The sequence below is a fragment of the Chiloscyllium punctatum genome, chromosome 24 (assembly GCF_047496795.1).
Source record: "Chiloscyllium punctatum isolate Juve2018m chromosome 24, sChiPun1.3, whole genome shotgun sequence".
NCBI lineage: Eukaryota > Metazoa > Chordata > Chondrichthyes > Orectolobiformes > Hemiscylliidae > Chiloscyllium > Chiloscyllium punctatum.
Genome location: NC_092762.1, coordinates 16,877,705 through 16,899,577, shown reverse-complemented (window position 1 = coordinate 16,899,577; position 21,873 = coordinate 16,877,705).

The following is a 21,873-nucleotide window of genomic DNA, read 5'->3' as shown; positions in this document are numbered from 1 at the left end:
AAAACAAAGACAGCTGTGGTCACTGGACCCAAAGTGCTCTCTGACTGATACTTCAGTTACTCGCCCGACCTCGGTTTCTGAGGGGAGGTCTAGTGTTGCATCTGTCTGAGTAGCGTAGAGCCCTCTACATCTTGGTTTAGGAAACTTTCTTCCACATATTTGACAAATTCCACCCCATATGGTCCTTTCACACTCTGGGTGATCCAGTCAATCCAGGGGAAGTTAAAATTTCCAACCAATGCTACTCAATTATTGTTATAGGTACCTGCAATTTCACTAGACATTTTCTCCTCTCGTACCGCTGGCTATTTGGGGGTCTAAAACACGATCCCAAAAGACTGACCAACACCTTTTGTTTCTACCTTTTAAATATATGGCCTCATTTGAGGACCGCTTAACAATATTGTCTTTAAGCACTGTTGTAATGTCCTCCCTAATCAAAGGGACAACTCCCCCTCCTCACCTACTTGTCCTTCTGTCACGCCTGTACCTTCTGTATCCTGGATCACTGAGCTGCCAGTCCTGTCCTTCTCTCAGACATGTTTCTGTTATGCCTATATTATCCCAGTCCCCAGAGCTAATCCATGGTCTGAACTTGTCTGCCTTACCAGTCAGGCCTCGTGCTTTGTAATTAATGCCCTTTAAACTAGAAGTCTTTTCCATCCCTATACAGTGCCCCAGATATCCTGGATAGGAAACTTGCTCTTGATGGCTGATGCATTTTCCCCTGACGAGTTGATGGCCCCTCTCTTATTCAGAGTTTCAACTCCTTGCCAAACTAGTTTAAATCCTGCCTGGGTAACAGGGATACTGGTGCCCCTCTGCATCCAGTGCCATCCATCCCCCTGGTACAGGTCCCCTCTACCACAGAAGAGATCCCAATGACCCATGAACTGAAAACCCTGTCCACTATAAAAGCTCCTCAGCCACACATCCATCCGGCCTACCTTTCTATTTCTATCCTCAGTGGCAAGTGGCACTGGGAGTAATCTGGAGATCATTAACGTCAATATTCTGCTTTTTTAACTTCTTACCTAACTCCCTGTACTCATTTTAACAGGACGCCATCCCTTTGTCTACCCCTGTCATGTGGACCGATGTGGACAATGACCTCTGGCTGTTCACCCTCCACCTTCAGAATGTTCAGTAATCGCTCAGAGACATCCTTGACCCTGGTACCTGGGAGGCAACACACCATCCTGGGGTCTCTTCTGGAGCCACACAGTCTCCTGTCTGTCCCCCTCTCAACTGTGCCTCCTATCAGTATCACGATCATTACAGTGGATCTGGCAAACAGAGACTGGGAGGAACTCCCTGCAGTTGGGCCCATGTTAGGAAAGTGGAGTATTTTAAAGTGATGCAGTGAGACCGCAGGGCCAGTGTGCTCCTTGAAGAGTGAATAGTAAAGGCAGCAAGTCCAGGGAATACTGTTCAAGTGATATCGTGAGTTTGATAAAGAAAATACAGTGCAATAAAATCAGGTGAAGCCCTTCACAAGTATAGAGAGTGCAAGGGGATTGTGGAAAATGAGGGACAAACAATGGTCATGAAATATATTTGGCAGATACGATTGTGGAAAAGCCACAGGTATTTTATCAGCATCGTGAGAGTAAGAGGATTCACAGCGAAAGAGGAAGGCCTGTGAGAAACCAAAGGGACGATCTGTGCATGGAGCCAGATGAAGCAGGTGAGGTCTTCAATGAATACTTCCCATCTGTATTCACACAGGAGAAAGGCATTGTAGCCGGGGATTTCAGTCAGGGTGGTAAGGTTCTAGAACATGTTAAGATCAATAAGGAGGAGGTATTAAATGCTTTCACAGGTATAAAGGTGGAGAAATCCCCAGTGCCCAATTAAATGTATCCCAGGCTGCTATGGGAGGTAAGGGAGGAGATTGATGAGGCCCTGGTGGATATATTTAATACTTTGCTGGACACAGGTGAAGTGCTGAATGACTGGAGGATCGCTAATGTGGTTCCTTTATTCAGGAAGGGCAGCAGGGATAGGCCAGGTAATTACAGAGCAGATAGTCTGACAGCAGGGGGAGGGAAATTGGGAACAATTCTGAGGAACAGGTTGAATCAATAACTGGAAAGGCAGGGATCGATTAGTGATAGTCAGCATGATTTGGAAGAGGAAGATAATGTCTGATGAAATCAGCTGAGGTTTCTTTGAAATTACGATTGAAGATATTGATGAGGGCAGTGCAGATGTTGTGGTTTCCATGGAGTTCATTTAGGCCTTTGACAAGGTCCCATGTGGAAGGCTGGTCCAGAAGGGAAGAGCCCATGGGATCCAAGGAAAGTTGGCAAATTGGATCCAAAATTGTTGGAGGGTTGTTTTTGTGATTGAAAGCCTTTGCCCACCGGGTGTACAACAGGGATCTGTGCAGGAACCATTGCTGTTTCTTATGGGCATTAGTCACTTGGATGTGAAAGCAGAAGGTATCATTAGTAGGTTTGTAGATGACATGAAAGGTGAGGGTGTTGTCCACAGTGAGGGGGGTGGTCTTAGGCTACAGTCTGAAGTTTGGGGCTGGGACAGAATATCAAGTGAGTCATTTCAATTGACAAGTCAGGCAAGAGCACAGCAGGCAATGAGGGTAACCAGATCAATTAAACTGTATTTACTTTGATGTAAAAGATCTAACAGGTTATACAGATGAACGCACGGCATGGATGGGAGCATGGGACAGGGATATCAAAGGAATTACGGAAATACAGCTGAGGGAGGGACAGGACAGGCAACTCAATGTTCCAGGAACAGATGCTTCAGGAAGGATAGAAGGGGAGGCAAGAGAGGAAGGGGATTAGTGTGTTTTGATCAGTGAAAACATCACTGCAGCACTGAGAGGATTAAACTGGAGATCGTCCAGCGAAGCTGTGTTAGTGGAACTGAGAAATTACAGTGGATGATCAGTTTGATATGACGGCACTACAGTCAGTGGGAAATTGAGCAGCAAATATGTTGGGGATATCAGATATCTGTAATAATGATAGGGCTGTAATGGTTGGGGATTTTAACTTTCTAAACCGAGGCTGGTATTGCCAGAATTTTCACAGCTTGGATAGAAGAGAATTGTTCAGTTTGTTCAAGAAAACCGTCTCTGTCAGTATGTAACTGGTCCGACTGGAGGAAGGGATAAAACCTGACCTCCCTTCGGGAAACAAGGGAGAGAAAGGGACTGAAGTTTTTGTGGGGGAGCACTTTGGCAAAGTCACCACAATTCTATTAGTTTAGAAATAGCGATGGAAAAGGACAGGCCTTTTCCACAAGTTAAAGATCAAAACAGGCCTTGCCCCAGTCCAGAAGGTATTAGGCAAGACTGTTCAAAAGTTGATTCGTGGAAGCTATTTGAAAGTAAAGAGACGTCGGGCAAGTGGGATTCTTTCAAAAGAGAGATAAATTAAGATTTCAGGAGCAGCATATTCCTATTAGTATGAAGGACAATGCTGACACAAATGGGTAACACTGGATGACTGGGGATATTGAGGTTCTGGTCCAGACAAAAGGGGGCACATGTCCTATATAGCCAGCTGAATTAAGTGAATCCCTTGATGAACATTGTGGGTGCAGTAATACTCTTAAGAGGGAAACCATGAGGGTGTAAAGGGGAACTGACAGAGCTTTGGGCAGATAAGGTTCAGGAAAATCCAGAGAGATTCTACAAGTATATTAACAACAGAAATTAACTCGAGACAAAATGTGACCCCTGAAAGATCAATGAAGCCATCTGTGTGTGAACCAACAGGAAATGGGCGAGATCCGAAACAAAAATTTAAAGTCAGAACTTACTGTGGAATACACACTGGGGAAGCAGGGAAATAAACAGTGATGTTTTCAAAAGAGTCCACATTGGAGAACAGGAGGTGCTGAAGGTTTTAAAACGCATTAAAATCAGACAACTCCCAGGGAACTAATCAAGTACATCCCAGGACATTGGGGTAAGTTAGGGAAGAAACTTGCAAAGATATTTCTATCGCTGACAGCCACGGGTGGTGAACTGGGAGACTGGAGGGGGGCTAATGTTGTGCCAGCATTTAGGAAAGGCTGCGAGGGAAAGCCAGGGACATCAACACCAATTAGCTTGATGTCAGTGGTGCCAATGTTGTTGGAAGTGATTCTGCGGGACAGGAGTCACATGCATTTGGAAAGGCAATGATTGATTAGGGATAGTCAGCATAGTTTTGTGCGTACAAAGGGGTGTCTCTCAAACTTGATAGAGTTTGTTGAAGAGGTGACCAAGGAGATGGATGAAGACAGAGCAGTAGACGTTGTCTATCCTGACTTCAGCAAAGCTTAAGTCAGGGTTTAGCCTGGTGCACTGGTTAGTAAGATTAGATCACATAGGATCAGGGAGAGCAAGCCAAACAAACACAAAATGGGCTTGACAGTAGGAGACAGAGGATGGTGGGAGAGGATTGTTGTGCAGACTGGGGGCCTCGGACCAGCGGTGTGCCATTAGGATCGGTGCAGGGTCCACACGTGTGTATTATTGACATAAACAAGAATATATGAATTAGTGTTAGCATGTTTGTGGATAGTAAAATAAATGTTACAGTGGGCAATGAATATAGTTATCAAAGGTGATCTTAACCAACTGAGCCATGGGTCAAGAAATGAAAGGTGGAGTTGAATTCAGGTGTTGGATTTTGTTTAGACAAACCAGGGAGGACTAACACAGTTAATGGCAGTGCTCTGTTCAGTGTTGTAGAACGGAGAGAGACCAAGTGGTGCAGTTACATTGTTCCTCGGATGTGGCTTCACATGTGTAGAAACAGACAGGCTGGAGAAGCAGGAAAGCAAAACAGGGCAATGAGATAGCTTTGGAAGATAAAGTTAAGGAGAATCCATAGAGATTCTACAGCACACAAGTACAAAAAAGCAACTCGAGTGACAATAGAGCCCTTCAAAGATCAAGAAGGCCATCCGTGCCTGGAACCACAGGAGATGAGTGTGACCTGAAATGAATATTTCATGTCAGAACATACAGTGGACAAAGACCAGGAAACAAAGGGAGAGAAACAATGATGTCTTGAAAAGAGTCCCCATTACAGAAGAGGTGGAGCTGGAGATCTTAGAACACAAAGGTAGAGAACGCCCGAGGTCCTGAACAAGTGTATGCCACAACATTGTGGCAAAGTCGCAGCGGGGACCATGGCAGAGATATTTCTATCATTATCCTTCGTATTTCCCTTGGGCGGAGGTGGCTGAGGGGTGACCTTAGAGGAGAACGTGAGGACTGCAGATGCTGGAGATCAGAGCTGAAAATGTGCTGCTAGAAAAGCGCAGCAGGTCAGGCAGCATCCAAGGAACAGGAGAATCGACGTTTTGGATTCCTGAAGAAGGGCTGATGCTCGAAACGTCGATTCTCCTGTTCCTTGGATGCTGCCTGACCTGCTGCGCTTTTCCAGCAACACATTTTCAGCTCTAAGGGGTGAACTTATAAAGGTTTATAAAACCATGAGGGGTATACTTAATGTGAATAGTAAAGGTTTCTATCCCAGGGTAGGGGAATCCATTACTAGAGGGCAGAAATATAAGGTGAGAGAAGAAATACTTAAAAGTGACCAGAGGAGAACATTTCCACATAGAGAATGGTGCATGTATGGAATGAGCGTCTGGGGAAGGGGTAGAGAAAAGTAAAGTTACAACATGGAAAAGACATTTTGGCAGATATATGGAGAAGAGAAGGTTTGAAAGGATATGGACCAAACACATGCAAATGCGACTTGTTCATGAACAGTAGTCAGCATGGACTAGTTGCATCGAAGGATAATAAATGCAGTACATTTCAAATCTGGGGAGAGACAATAGGGAAGGTGGACGTTACAGGGACAGGCACTGTTGTAGGAGTTACTAATTATTGAAGACACTGGTCCACGAGACATGGAATATGTACAGTGTTGGAGGAGGAACACAGAACAGAAAGATTCCAGGCAGCTTTCCCACCCACTCATGGGAAGCCTGCTTTCCCCTCTGTTGTCCTGATGCTCACTAAGACATCACAGGCATGGATTGATAACTGTGACACTCCTGATACTGTCTCAGAACAAAACTTACAGTACACATGCTGATTGAGCCTGGGGTGTGTCTGTACACTGCTCCCCCTCCAGCACTGTTAGCTGATGTTTGGAGCCCTCTCGCTGCTCTCTGCACGGTGAGTGATCTTACTTCAGTGCAGGGTTTACTGAAGGCTCCAGATCTCCCTGCCCTTTGTCTCTCTGCCTGACCAACCATCTTCAACGTGGTGATGGATGGGACACCCAGCAGCTGGGAAATCTAATGAGTCAGGAATTTCCTGAGTACCTACAGGAGACAGAGAAATGGACAGAATGGGAAATTAGACTGATGCAGTGAGGGTTACACATGGAGAATAGTACTGTATCCCATGGAGATCTGGAAAATCCCAGTCTCCATCCCTGGCCTGTGCAGAATTCTGCTGGCTCAGAATCTGGAGTAGCTGTAAGAGTTGAGAGACACTGACAGAGGCAGCATTTAGACCCACACAGTGAGGGAGACCACATGGAGAGATACTGAGTGATATCACCAGAGTGCAGGAAGGTATCAGGAACAAACAATCATGAAGGAAAACAGGTCTAGCTCCATGATACACTGGTATCAGTGTTCAGGGATAAATAGCCTGTGAGCAGACAAAGTAATGGCCTGTTGATATTGTTGCTAGAGCATGTATCCCAAACCTCAGCTAATGTTCAGGAGAGGCAGGGTTGAACCACATCATCTGAAATGGTGGAATTTGAAATAAATTATTTTAAAAATAGTAATTGACCATCTATAAATACCATTACTAATGTACAATAAATCCAAACACTTATCATTCAGAGAAGGACATCTGCCCACCCTCACGTGGTCTGCACAACATAGCCACAGCAAAGTGTTTGCCTCCCAATTACCTTCTGAAATGGCCGAGCAAGTTACTCAGCTCAAGGGCAGCTAGGGTTGGGCAAGAAAGGCTGGTCAGCCAGAGACTCTCACATCCCATACCTGATTTTAAAAATAATCCATTCGGATGGGGTCCCACTGGAACTGAGCTGGGACCAGTGTCCTGGCCAATCATGTCGGTAGGTTTGTGGACAGGTAAACCTAGAGGGTTCAGGTGAAAGGAGCTTTCCAAATCCAAATAGAAAAGTGACGCATGTGAACAGCACGGGGATGTGGCCGAAAACAAGCAGAAAGGAACAGGAAGGGACAAATTTTAACTAAAACTGTATATCAGTGAATCGATTTGTGACAGGTAATTGTGGGAAAGAGTAAATTATCTTTTTTTTTGGAATGGACAAAGTCTCTGCAGCAAGGTAGACTGATTTGTGACAAACAGATAAAAGAGATTTAGACACCAGGGAGACATGGTTACAGGACGAACAACAGTTGAAACATAAATATTCAATGGTTCGCAGCCTTGTGGAAACTCAGGCAAAATGGGTAACGCGAACAATAATGGATAACAAAGGTATTACAGAGAAAGCATTTGGTATCAGATCATGAAGTAGAGTCAGTCTGAATGTAAATTCTGGCTACTACTTGCCAAGGACACAAGCGGCAGAAAAGTTTTTGGCTACTTAACAACATTTCATTGCTCATAATTTGCATTAAAGAAGAACTCACTGGAATTTTTAATAAAGGCATTGTGATAATTTAGTGAAACTTGAATATTCATATAATCTTGGCAATCATATTGGCAAGAGTGATATTCGAAGAAGAGATTGTGGAATTTTTTTTCAGTGTTTCTTTGAATAACACATTATGCAACTGGCTAGGATTTCACTATCTCAGTGCGACCGTTGTGTCATGAAACTTAGTGAGTAATGTCACCTGGGGAGATCCTCTGGGATATTGTGTAAAGTGCAGTTTAAAGAAATACTAAGTTTTAAAGTGAATCACAGAAAGGACAAGCTACATCTGGAAAAAAAAACAGCCAATTACATGAGTTTGAGAGAACTGACCAAGGTAAACAGGCTAAACAGACAGAAACATGTGTCTGTCAATGAACAGTGGAAAACATTTGAAGGAACAGTGGAAAACACTCAACAAAAGGACGTTCCATTGAATAGAAAATCCTCAGCAAGAAATTCCCACCCATCACTCACTCAGGACAAAATGGATCATATCAGATTATGAGGCTTAGACGATTACCAAATGGTACTTAAAATCCTGAAATGAGAGAGAGTTTAAGCAGTAAGTTTTAAAGGGATTGCCAAGGGTCTGCTAGCAGGGAGGAGGGCAATGGAAAGGGGAATCATTGTCAGGGTTTAATGACACAATAGGAACAGGGAGAGGTGAAGATGCTGGAGGTGGTGAGAGAGTGGTCCGGGCCTGAACAATGTGACAAAGCCAGCTGCAGCTGGAGGGGTTTGCAAAGGTAGGGAGGGACGTATGTATTTTTATTTATTCATTCATGGATGAGGGTGATTGGACCAGCATTCTTTGCCCCACTGCTAATTACCCAGAAGGTATCTCAGAGTCAGCCATATTGCTGTGGGTCTGGAGTCACATGTCAGCCAGACCAGGTTGGAATGTCAGATGTCCTTCCCTAAAAGGAGCTAGGTGAACCAGATGAATTCTACCTACAGATCAACAATGCTTTCATGGAGGCCGCACCAATGTCCTGTACAGCCACAACATGACATCCCAACTCCTACTCTCAATGCTTTACCCTATGAAGGTAACCATCCCAAACTCCTGCTTCACCAGCCTGTCTACCAGTATTGCCAATCTCAAGGAACTGTGTACCTGCATCCCTGGGTCTCTGACTGATAACACTACCCAGGGCCCAAACATTAACTGTACAAGTTCCGCCCTGGTTTGTTTCACCAAAATAGAACACCTCACCTTTATCTAATTAAACTCCATCTGCTATTCTTCAGCCCACTATCCCAGCAGTACTGTTCATCCTGTTGTTTCATAGATAACCTTCTTCACCGTTCACTTTACCACCAATTTCAGTGTCACCCAAAAGACTTACTTACCAGGAAATCAATATTCCCATCCAAACCATTGATCCAATTGGCAAACAACAGGGGACCCACTCCACCGCTGGTCACATCCCTCCAGTCAGAAACACAACATGTCTCCCATCACCCTCTGTCTCCTACCATCAAGCCCAATTTTGTATCCAGTTTCCTCGCTCCTCCTGAATGCCGTATCCTTTTACAATGGTCTAGGCTTCTTACCTAGTTTACGACACGGAACGTAGAACACTGAACAGTACAGTACAAAACCCTTCGGCCATGATGCCATGCCAACCATTTATCCGTCTGTAAGATCAAACTAACCTACATACCCTTCATTTTACTGCCATCCATGTGCCTATTCAAGAGTCTATTAAATGTCCCTCATGTATCTGACTCTCCTACCACCGCTGGCAGTGCTTTCCAACCACGCAACCCTCTTTGCGTAAAGAAACTTTCTCTGAAATTTCTCTTTACCCATCCAACAATCACCTTAAAATTATTTATGCTCACTGACAATAGCCATTTATGCCATAGTATAAAGAAGTCTCTCACTATTCACTCTATCTATGTCTCACATCATCTTGATCACCTCTACCAATTCGCCCCGCACCCTTCTTCACTTCAATGACAAAAGGCTTACCTCCCTGAACCTTTCTAAGTAAGACATGCTCTCCAGTACATGCAGCATTCTGGTAAACCTCCAATTTACCCTCCATAAAGGTTCCACTGCCTTCCTGTAATGAGGGGATCAGAACTGAACACAATATTCCAAGTGGGGTCTAACCATGGCTCTATAGAGCTGCAGCATAACCTCACGGCTTGAAAACCCAATCCCCCAGCAATTGAAAGGCAACACAACATATTCCTTCTCAACAACCCTATCAGCTTGGATGGTAACTTTGAGGGATAGATGGATGTGGAACCCAAGATCTCTCTGTTCCACAACACGACCAAGTATTCTGCCTTTAACCCTGTATTCTGCATTCAAGTTTGACTTTACAAAATGAATCATTTCACACTTTTCCAGATTAAACTCCATCTGCCACTTCACAGCCCAGCTGCGCATTCTGTCAATATCCTGCTGCAACCTACAACAGTCCTCCACACTATCCACCACTCCACCAACCTCCATGTCATTGGCAAAATTACTAACCCATTCTTCCACAACCACATTCAAGTAGTTTATAAAAAAGAATCACAAAGAGCAGAGGTCCTGCAAATGGTCCCTGCAGAACACCACTGGTCACTGAGCTCCATTCAGAATACTTCCCATCTATCATCACCCTCTGTCTTCTATAAGGCAGGAATTCCATATCCAGACAGACAGGTTTCCCTGTATCCCATGCCTCTGTATTTTCTGAATGAGCCATAAATGTGTTTTGTCACATTCTTAAAGGATTTAATAAGATTTGTGAGGCATGACCTGTCCCTTACAAAGCCATGATGACTATCTCTAATCAAACTATGGTTTTCGACGGAGTCATAAAGCCGCTGTCTCAGAGTCCTCTCCAATAAATTGCATACCACTGACATAAGAAAGTGGAGGTCTGTAATTCCCAGGATTAGCCCTATTCCCTTTCTTGAACAAGGGAGCAACATGTGCCGCCTGCAATCATCTGGTATGACTCTGGTGGACAGTGTGGGTGCAAAGTTGAAAAGTGTGGTGCTGGAAAAACACAGCAGGACAGGCAGCATCCAATGAGTTGGAGAATCGACGTTTCTTCAAGCCCTTTCTCCTAGTATGGGTCCAAAGGTCATCGCCAAAGGCAATCCCTTCTCTTGCAGTAACTTTGGGCATATCTGGTCTGGTCCAATAGACTTATCTATCTTTATGTTTTACACAATCCTCAGCACATGCTCCTTCTCAACATCAACCTATTCACATATATCAGTCCTTTACACGCTGTCCTCACAAATGACAAAGTCCCTCTTAGGAGTGAATACTGAAGCAAAGTATTCATTAAGGTCCTCCCCTACCTCCTCTGACTCCAGGCACGTGTTCCCTAAACTATGCCTGACCCGCCCTACCCTCACGCTGACCATCCTCTTGTTCCTCACATAAGTGGAAAATGCCTTACGGTTTTCCTTAATCCTTCCCAAAAAAGATTTTTCATGTTCTATTCTAGCTGTCCTAAGTCCATTCTTCAATTCCTTCCTGGCTACCTTCAGTGAGTCCCCAGATTGTGGAAACAGGCCATTTGGCCCAAAAACTCCACACGGACCCTCTGAAGAACATCCCGCCCAAAACCATTCCCCCATCCTATTACTCTCCATTTACCCTAACTAATGTGTCAATTCTGCACATCCCTGAACACTATGGGTAATTTACCATGGCTGATTCACCTAATCTGCACATCTTTGGGTGGAAACTGGAGCACTTGGAGGAACCCTACGCAGACATAGGGAGAACGTGTAAACTCCACACTCCACACATTCCGAGGACTGGAAACGAAATCAGGTCCCGGTGCTATAAGGCAGCCATGCTAACCACTGAGCCATCGTGCCGCCCTCATATAACCCTGTAGAGGTCTAACGGTCCTCGCATCCTCAACCTTAAGAAAGCTTCCTTCTTCCTCTTGACTAGATGTTCTACAGCCCTTTGAACCTTGTTAAATGCTTCTCCAAAGCCCACGTGTACAATCTTCACTGATCTGCCTTCATCTATTTTTTGGTCACTTCCTCGAAGAGTCAATCCGGTTTGTGAAACGCAGTTTCCCACACACAAAGCCATGCTGACTATCTCTAATCAGCCCTTGCCTTTCTAAATATAAGGAGCTCCTTTCTCTCAGAATCCCCTCCAACAACTTCCCCATCACTGGGCTCACGAGGCTGTAATTTCCTGGCTTTTCCCTGCAATCCTTTAGTGATGGAACAGCATTAGCCGACCTCCAGTTTTTCGGCACATCACTGCGTCTGTTGATAATATAAATTAAAATATCTCTGTTAGGGACACTGCAATCTCTTGCCGAGCTTCCCACAATATTCTCAGATCGACCGAATGAGCGACTAAGAATAGATCTACCTTTACTTGTTTTAATATTCCAGCACTTCGACCGGTGGGCACAGTGGCACAGTGGTTAGCACTGCTGCCTCACAGCACCTGAGACCCGAATTCAATTCCTGCCTCAAGCGACTGACTGTGTGGAGTCTTCACGTTCTTCCCGTGTCTGCTTGGGTTTGCTCCGGTTTCCTCCAACAGTCCAAAGATTTGCAGATCAGGTAAATTGGCCATGCTAAATTCCCCGCCGTGCCAGATAAGGGGTAAATGTCGGAGTATGGGTGGGTTGCGCTTTGGCGGGGTGGTGTGGACTTGTTGGGCTGAAGGGCCTGCTTCCATGCTGTAATCTAAGCACTTTCTCTTCTCTGTTGAGGATTCTTTCCAAGACATCGCAAATTATTTCCCAATGTTCCCGAGCTTCCATGTCTTTCTCCAGAGTAAATGCTGACAAGACTTTTTTTTAATTTAATATCTCACCCACCTACTCTGGTTCCACACATGGGCGACCTTATTGAAATTTATGAGGCCCTCTTCTCTACCAGTTACTCTTTAGCCCTTATTGAAACTTGCACAAAGGCTTCTGAAAATTCAAATAAACCATATTGTCTGTACCAACACCCCGCCCAACATCCTTATCTATTCTGCCATTTATATTCACACCAACAAATAAATCCAACAGGCTCAAAAACAAATTCTCTTTTATAAAATGTGTTTCTAAGGGTCCAGTTATTTTTTGTTGATATGTCGTTTCTCACTCATTTCAGAATGCTCCTGACTTACTGTCAGTCTAACAGTATTTGTTTTTAGACTGGAAACATAAAGGGTTGTGGAAGTTCTTGTTTATCAGTCTGAAAAATTGTAGCTTACAGGGTAATCAATAATAGAGAAGGCAAATCAAATGCAGCCATTTATTACAAAGGGACTGGAGTCTAAATATAGGGAGGTCTTACTAAAACGATGCAAGGTACAAGTCAGACTACACCTAGAATATTATGAACAGTGTGTGTGCCCGAAGGAAAGATATTCTTGTATCAGAGGCAGGCCAGAGAAGGTCCACTCGGCTGATGTTGGAAATGGAGAGATTATGTAATAAGAGGTGGAGTAGATTGAGAATGAACCCACTGAGGTTGCGAAAATGAGAGAGAAACTGAATGAAACATGCAAGATTCTGAAGTGCTTTGACCAGTTAAATGCTGGGAAGTTAGAAAATAGAACAGTGCAGCAACAGGCCCTTCAGCCCACCTTGAGATCATTCTCAACTCATCCCATCTGTATGTACATGGTCCATGTCCCTCTATTCTCTGGCCATTCATGTTTCTGTCTAAATGTCACTTCAAAACTTTACTCACATTTCTGTTTCTATGACATCGCTTAACAACTTCCACTCTCTTCCAAACCCAACCTCAGTATCAAACCGGCAGACAAAGGAGGCGCAGTAGTAGTTTGGCGCTCGGACCTTTACACCGCTGAGGCTAAACGCCAGCTCGCGGACACCTCCTCCTACTGCCCCCTTGACCATGACCCCACCTCCCACCACCAAACCATCATCTCCCAGACCATCCATAACCTCATCACCTCAGGGGATCTCCCATCCACCGCCTCCAACCTCATCGTCCCACAACCTCGCACTGCCCGTTTCTACCTCCTGCCCAAAATCCACAAACCTGACTACCCTGGCCGACCCATTGTCTCAGCCTGCTCCTGCCCCACCGAACTTATCTCTGCATACCTCGACACGGTCCTGTCCCCCTTAGTCCAAGAACTCCCCACCTACGTTCGGGACACCACCCACGCCCTCAACCTCCTCCATGATTTTCGCTTCCCCGGTCCCCAACGCCTTATCTTCACCATGGACATCCAGTCCCTGTACACCTCCATCCCCCATCAAGAAGGACTCAAAGCCCTCCGCTTCTTCCTTTCCCACTGTACCAACCAGTGTCCTTCCACTGACACCCTCCTTCGACTGACTGAACTGGTCCTCAACCTGAATAACTTCCCTTTCCAATCCTCCCACTTCCTCCCAACCAATGGAGTGCCATGGGCACCCGCATGGGCCCCAGCTATGCCTGCCTCTTTGAAGGATATGTGGAACAATCCATCTTCCGCAGCTACACTGGCACCACCCCCCACCTTTTCCTCCGCTACATTGCTGACTATATCGGCGCTGCCTCGTGCTCCCATGAGGAGGTTGAACAGTTCATCCACTTTACCAACACCTTCCACCCCGACCTCAAATTCACCTGGACCGTCTCAGACTCCTCCCTCCCCTTCCTAAAACGTTCCATTTCTATCTCGGGCGATCGAATCAACACGGACATTTACTGTAAACCGACTGAATCCCACAGCTACCTAGACTACACCTCCTCCCACCCTGCCCCCTGTAAAAATGCCATCCCATATTCCCAATTCCTTTGTCTCCGCCACATCTGCTCCCAGGAGGACCAGTTCCAAAGCTGTACAACCCAGATGGCCTCCCTCTTCAAAGACCGCAATTTCCCTCAGACGTGATCGACAATGCCCTCCACCGCATCTCCTCCACTTCCCGCTCCTCCGCCCTTTAGCCCCACCCCTCCAATCACCACCAGGACAGAACCCCACTGATCCTCACCTACCACCCCACCAACCTCCATATACATCGTATCATCCATCGTCATTTCCGCCACCTCCAAACGGACCCCACCACCAGGGATATACTTCCCTCCCCTCCCCTATCAGCGTTCCGAAAAGACCACTCCCTCCATGACTCCCTCATCAGGTCCACACCCCCCACCAACTCAACATTCACTCCCGGCACCTTCCCCTGCAACCACAAGAAATGCAAAACTTGCGCCCACACCTCCCCCCTTACTTCCCTCCAAGGCCCCAAAGGATCCTTCCATATCCGCCACACATTCACCTGCACTTCCACACACATCATTTATTGCATCCACTGCACCCGATGTGGCCTCCTCTATATTGGGGAGACAGGCCGCCTACTTACGGAACGTTTCAGAGAACACCTCTGGGACACCCGGATCAACCAACCCAACCACCCCGTGGCTCAACACTTCAACTCCCCCTCCCACTCCACCAAGGACATGCAGGTCCTTGGACTTCTCCATTGCCAGATCATAGCAACACGACGGTTGGAGGAAGAGCGCCTCATCTTCTGCCTAGGAACCCTCCAACCACAAGGGATGAACTCAGATTTCTCAAGTTTCCTCATTTCCCCTCCCTCCACCTTGTCTCAGTCAAATCCCACGAACTCAGCACCACCTTCCTAACCTGCAATTTTCTTCCTGACCTCTCCGCCCCCACCCCCACTCCGGCCTATCCCCCTCACCTTAACCTCCTTCCACCAATCGCATTTCCAACGCCCCTTCCCCAAGTCCCTCCTCCCTACCTTTTATCTTTGCCTGCTGGACACACTTGCCTCATTCCTGAAGAAGGGCTCATGCCCGAAACGTCGATTCTCCTGCTCCTTGGATGCTGCCTGACCTGCTGCGCTTTTCCAGCAACACATTTTCAGCTCTGATCTCCAGCATCTACAGTCCTCACTTTCTCCTCAAAAACTTCCACTCTCTGTAAAAAAAAACTTGCCTCACGCACCTCATTTAAACTTTCTCTTTCTCACCTTAAACTTCTGCGCTCTAGTATTTGAAACTTACACATTGGAAAAGAGATTCTGACTATCCACATTATCTGTCCCTGTCCTAACATTATATCCTGTACCTGGTCGCCTGTCAGCCTCCAATACTCTCACAAAGCAATCCAACTTTGTTTAATTTCCTCTTAACACCTAACACACCCTTAAAAACCCTAACACAGGCAACATGCTGATAAACCCCTTTTGTACCCTCTCCAAAGCCTCCCCATCCTTCCTATTGTGTGGAGATGAGAACTGCACACAGTACTCCAAATGTGGCCAAACAGAAGTTTTGTACAATTACAAAATGCAATCCACTATACCCAACGTTGTGACCGATGAAGGCTCGTGTTCCCTTTGCTTTCTTTCCCATCTGAAACACTTCTGTTGCCATTGTCAGGGAGTTACTGACTTGCATCAAGATCCTTCTGTAAATCAATGTCCCTCAGGATGCTAACTTTCATCTTGACTTTGACATCATCTCACACTTGTCCAGATTAAACTCAATTTACCATTTCTCTGCACATCATTCCAACTGATCTGTAACCTCCTGCAACCTTGGATCACCTTATTGATCCCAACTCCATCAATTTTCATTTCACCTGCAATAATTATATTTGTCACTACCTTTCATTTCAATTGTGTGAGAATCTGCAACCAGATGACAGAAAATCCCAGCAAGGGCTCACCCATTTAAGCTGGAGATGAGGAGGAATGTCTTCACTCAGAGGATAGTGACTCTGTGGGAATTCCTGACTGCAGGGGGCTGCCGAGGCTGCGTCCTTCAGAATATTTACAGCAGAGATGGTCAGATTTTAATTAAACAGAGAAACAAGAGTTTTGTAGAAAACGCAGGTAAATAGAGTAGAGGATCATCAGATCAAGCATGATCTGACTGAAGTGCAGAGCATACGCAATGGGCCAAATGGCCTAATTCCGCTCCTACATCTCGTGGTCTGAACTCAAACTCAGTATGTCTTGCATAACATTATGGGTCTCTGCTCACAGAACTCGTTTATAATGGCATTATTGGATATTTATTATTACACAGCATTTGATCTACACAAGACAATTTTGTTGATGGTTCCTTGATATTATGTTATAGAAAACCATCTCGTATACAATTCAGGAATCCATCCATTACAGCCCTGATACTAATTAGTTATCCAGTTGGGATGGAGACCACTGTCACACACAGTCACTGTACTGCCTTTGCTACAAGGACATTCAGTGTCCTGACTGTAATCACATTGACATTACCATCACTGGTGGGTGCATATAAAAGGATTCCTGCTAATGATTGCTGCTGCTTGCTTATGCTCAGCTCCACTCAACTGGACTCCAACTTTAGATCTTCAGATCCACGTAACTGTCTCATTAATGCATTAACCTCATCCTTTCTTCACAACTTGTTGATGTTTTGCCTAGTCTGCCTCTTGGGACTAGATTGGGTGGGGATATCTGGTCGGCCTGGATGAGTTGGACTGAAGGATCTGTTTCCATGCTGTACATCTCATTGACTCTATGACTCAACCCCACAACCCTTCAATAATCCCTTCCCAGCGATGGTGATTCTGCAGCTACATCTCCGGAATGACAGTTCCATCATATCTGTTCACTGTCATTCCATCTGCCTTATGGCAAACGCAGGGAGTCACACCTCAGTAGTGGGGGTTTGAACAGATGGGTAGAGGTTACAGAGATAGGGAGGCTTACAGGGGCTCAAGGCTGTTAGAGTTAAACAGAGTGACATCTGGTCAAGAAGGTCAGTGGGACAAAGGGGTTTGGGGATTGGAGGAATTTTCAGAGATAGAGGGAGCTGGATTAGATTCTGGAGATAGAGATAGGGATGGATGTCGGGAAAGGCAGGCAGTCTGAAAGGCAGAGACAGTGGGTGTTTCAGGGAGAAGTGTATTGTATATACTATCAATGATATGGAATGTTGTCGTGACGGAAGACATTGACAGTTATAAGGCAGCTTCCAGGTTCTGAAGGCTACACAGATAGGAAGGCAATGGAGAATGCCAGGTTACTGGGTTGGAGAGAGTTACACAGATAGGCAAGATTGCACAAACTGAAAGAGGTTCCTGTGGTCAGGAGAGTTGAGGGGTGGGGGGAAGGGGAAGTTTAAATAGATTAATATCAAAGAATTGGAGAAGGATAAGGAGGTTACAGATGTATGGATTGGGTGAGCTGACATTGAAAGTGAGTCTCATGAGAACTGGAGAGTCACAAAGATTGGGGTTTGTGCTAAGATCGGGAAATTGTCAGGGATTCCAAGGGATTACCCAACAAGTGAAGATTAAAGGGGCTGCATAGATTGGGGTGTTGTCAGGACTGGAAGAGGTTACACAGAAAGGGAGGGCTTTAAGGGCTGTAGATGTTTATGGAGATAGTGGCGGGGCTGAAGCAGTTTGCAGTGACATGAAAACTTTTAGGACAGTACTAAGTTATACAGGCTTTAGTTAGTGCAATAATGGGAAGCTTAATAGGACTGGAGGAGCGAAGAAAGGTACAGACCGCAGTGGAGGCTGCAGATGTTAACGGATTATAGAGAGAGTTCCAGGTTAGAGAGAGTGTGGGCTTCAGATTATGACAGCCATTGTTCGACGTGGAGTAGCCTTGGAAAATGGTGAGTTTGCAGCTATAGAAGGTGCTGAAGGAACTGGAAGTGGTAAAAAAAATGTAGGGATAGTTGTGGAAGCAGTTGGTGGTTAGAGATAGGGAGAATTGTAGAGACTGCAGGGGATCATACAGACAGGGGGGATTTCTAAGAGCAGGGGAAAGTAACAGAAATAGACAAAAAGCAGTGCCTGAAGAGGGTTCAGCAACCAGGAGGTTTCAAGGTGCAGGACAATGTTACAAAGACTGGGACAGCTCTAGGGATTGGAGGAGCAAAGATAGGGAGGGCTTTCAACCCTGTATACGATAGTATGTTACAGAGATGGGGAGAGTTTCACAACTAAAGGGAGTTAGAAAGATCAGGAGGATTTGAGGTTATTGCAGCAGCTTTAACTATATAGTTTCTCCAGAGATAGGGAGGGTTGTGGAGACTTGAACAGGTGACATAGAGACGGAGGATTTTAAGAATAAGGAGGACTTTTCAGAGAAACGGAAGGATGTAGGGATGGAACATGGTGAGAGTCACAGTGGCAATTACGGCAGCTCATGAAGGTAACAGAAATAACTAGTGTAGTGATAAGGGGAGCACATTAAAGGGCTAAAGATTTGTAATGTCTGAAGGAGATTACATGCACAGCAAGGGGAGTAGGGACTACTAGAGTTTAGAGAGACTGAGTCTGGTGGAGAGAGGAAGAGTTTATTGGCATCATTAGGATTGTAGAGACTAAATTCCATGATAGGGACGGTAGAACTGGATCGTATCCACAGCCATGGAGGATATTAACAGGTGGAGGAGGTTCCTAAGGTCAGGATTCCTTGGGGGATTTCACATATAGTGAGATTCTCAGGTAGGAGCCTGACATAGTTATAACGACAGGGAGGTATTTCAGGTCTTGAAGGGATTACACAGATCGGGACATCTCAATGGACTGAGTAATTTTTCACAGATAAGGAAGGGTTGGAGGAGCTGGCGAAGTTTACCCAGATAGGGACGGATGGAGAGGTTAAAGGCAAATGTATTGACATGGAGGTGGTATTAGTAGGAGGAGCTTACAGGGATAGACAGGACTGTCAGGGTTTACAGGGATGAAGGAATTTAGTATCTACTGGAGAATTTTAGGGATTAGGGTGTCAGGGGTTAGAGAACCTGACAGAGACAGAGAGCAGTGTATGGACTAGAGGAGATTCCAAACAGAGGAAGGAAATGGGACTGGAGGATATTACAGAGATCACTAATACAGCATGGACTAGGATTAATGCCTGGGTCCTCCTGTGCTGTCTCAGTGAGGACCGTACAGCAGAGGGGAAAGCAGGACCCTCACAAGATGGTGGGATTGAAGCCTTGAATGTAGCTGTTCCTTGCCCAGCATTGTACCTATGTCGTATATCTGTCAGCCATGTTTCTGTTAAGCTGGAATATCCCAGTCCACAGAGCCAATCCATGCTCTGAGCTCATCTGCCTTACCAGTCAGGTCTCGTGCGTTGCCAGTCAGCCAACCTTCTCCCCACCCCCAAACCAAGGGATACTGATGTCCCTCTGGTTCAAGGCCAACCCGCGCCCCCCCTTTGACAGATCACCTCTACCCCAGAAGAGATCCCAATGATCCAAGAACTGAAAACCCTGCCCCCGACATCTGTTCCTCAGCCACACATCCATCCGTCCTATCTTTCTATGTCTATCCTCACTGGCACGTGGTACTGGGAGTAATCTGGAGATCACTACCCTTGAGGTTCTGCTTTTCAACTTCTTACCTAACACCCGATACTCATTGCACAGGACCCCATCACTTGGTCTACCTCTGTCATGTGGACCGATGTGCACAATGACCTCTGGCTGTTCACCATCCCCCTTCAGAATGTTCAGTGACCGCTCAGAGACATCCTTGACCCTGGTACCCGGGAGGCAGCACACCATCCTGGGGTCTCTTCTGCAGCCACACAGTCTCCTGTCTGTCCACCTCACAACTGAGTCACCGATAATGAGACAGGATGTGGCAAACAGAGACTGGCTCGAACTATTTGCAGTTACGGCTATATGTGGAAAGTGGAATATGTTAAAGTGAAACAGTGAGAATCCATGGCCAGTGTGCTAATAAAATGGGAATGACAAAGGCAGCAAGTCCAGTGAATACTGATCAAGTGATATCGTGAGTTTGATAAAGAACATACAGTGCAATAAAATCATGTGAAGTCATTCACAAGTATAGAGAGTGCAAGGGGTCCTTAAAAAATATGGGGCAAGCAATGGCCATGAAATATCCTTGGTAGACAGTATTAAGGAAAAGCTGCAGGATATTTTGTGAATATAGTCAGAGGATTCCCAGCTAAAGACTGCATCTTGCTGGAAACCAAAGGGACATTCTTTACATGGAGCCAACGGAAGTAGGTGATGTTCTTCAATTAATACTTCCCTTCTGTGATCACACAGGAGAAAGGCATTGTAGCCGTGGATTTCTGTTGATATGGTGAGGTTCGAGAATATATTTAAGATCAATAAGGAGGAGGTATTAAATGTTTTCTCAGGAATAAAGGTGGAGAAATCCCCAGAGCCCAATGAAATGTATCCCAGGCGGCTATGGGAGGTAAGGGAGGAGATCGCTGGGGCCCTGGCGGATATATTTAACACTTTGCTGGCCACAGGTGAAGTGCTGAATGACTGGAGGATCGCTAATGTGGTTCCTTTGTTCAAGAAGGGCAGGAGGGATAGGCCAGGTAATTACAGAGCAGATAGTCTGACAGCAGGGGGAGGGATATTATTGGAAACAATTCTGAGGGACAGAATGAATCAATAATTGGAAAGGCAGGAAACAATTAGGGATAGTCAGCACGGATTTGGTAAAGGAAGATCCTGTCTGATAAATTCAGCTGAGTTTTCTTTGAAATCACGAATAAAAATATTGATGAGGGCTGTGCAGATGATGTGGATTCCTTGGAGTTCACTATGGCCTTTGACAAGGTCCCACATGGAAGGCTGGTCCAACAGACCAATGGGATCCAAGGCAAGTTGATAAATTGGATCCACAATTGGTGGAGGGTTGGTTTTGTGTTTGAAATTCTTTCATCAGTGGGTATACGACAGGGATCTGTGCAGGAGCCATTGCTGTTTGTATGTACATGAATACCTTGGATGTGAAAGCAGAAGGTATCATTATCTGGTTTGCAGATGACATGAAAGGTAAGTGTGTTGCCCACAGTGAAGGGGATGGTTTCAGGCAACAATCTGAAGATTGAGGCTGGGACAGAATTTCAAAAGAGAAATTTAAATAGACAAGGCAGGCAAGAGCACAGCAGGCAATGAGAGAAAACTGATCAATTAAACAACTTTACTTCAACATAACAGGCCTAACAGGAAAGGCAGATGAACTTGGTGCATGGACGGGTACATGGAACTGAGACACCATAGATATTACAGACATACAGCTGAGGGAGGGACAGGACTGACAGCTCTATGTTCCAGGGTACAGATTCTACAGGAAGGAGAGAACAGGAGGTGAGAGCGGAGGGGGAGTGGAGTTTTTGATCAGTGAAGCATCACTGCAGCACTTAGAGAGGATATTCGTGGGGATCGCCCAGTGACGCTGTAATGGTGGAAATGAGAAATTAAGAATTGGTCATCACTTTGATATGACTGCACGACAGGACCTCAATAGTCAGTG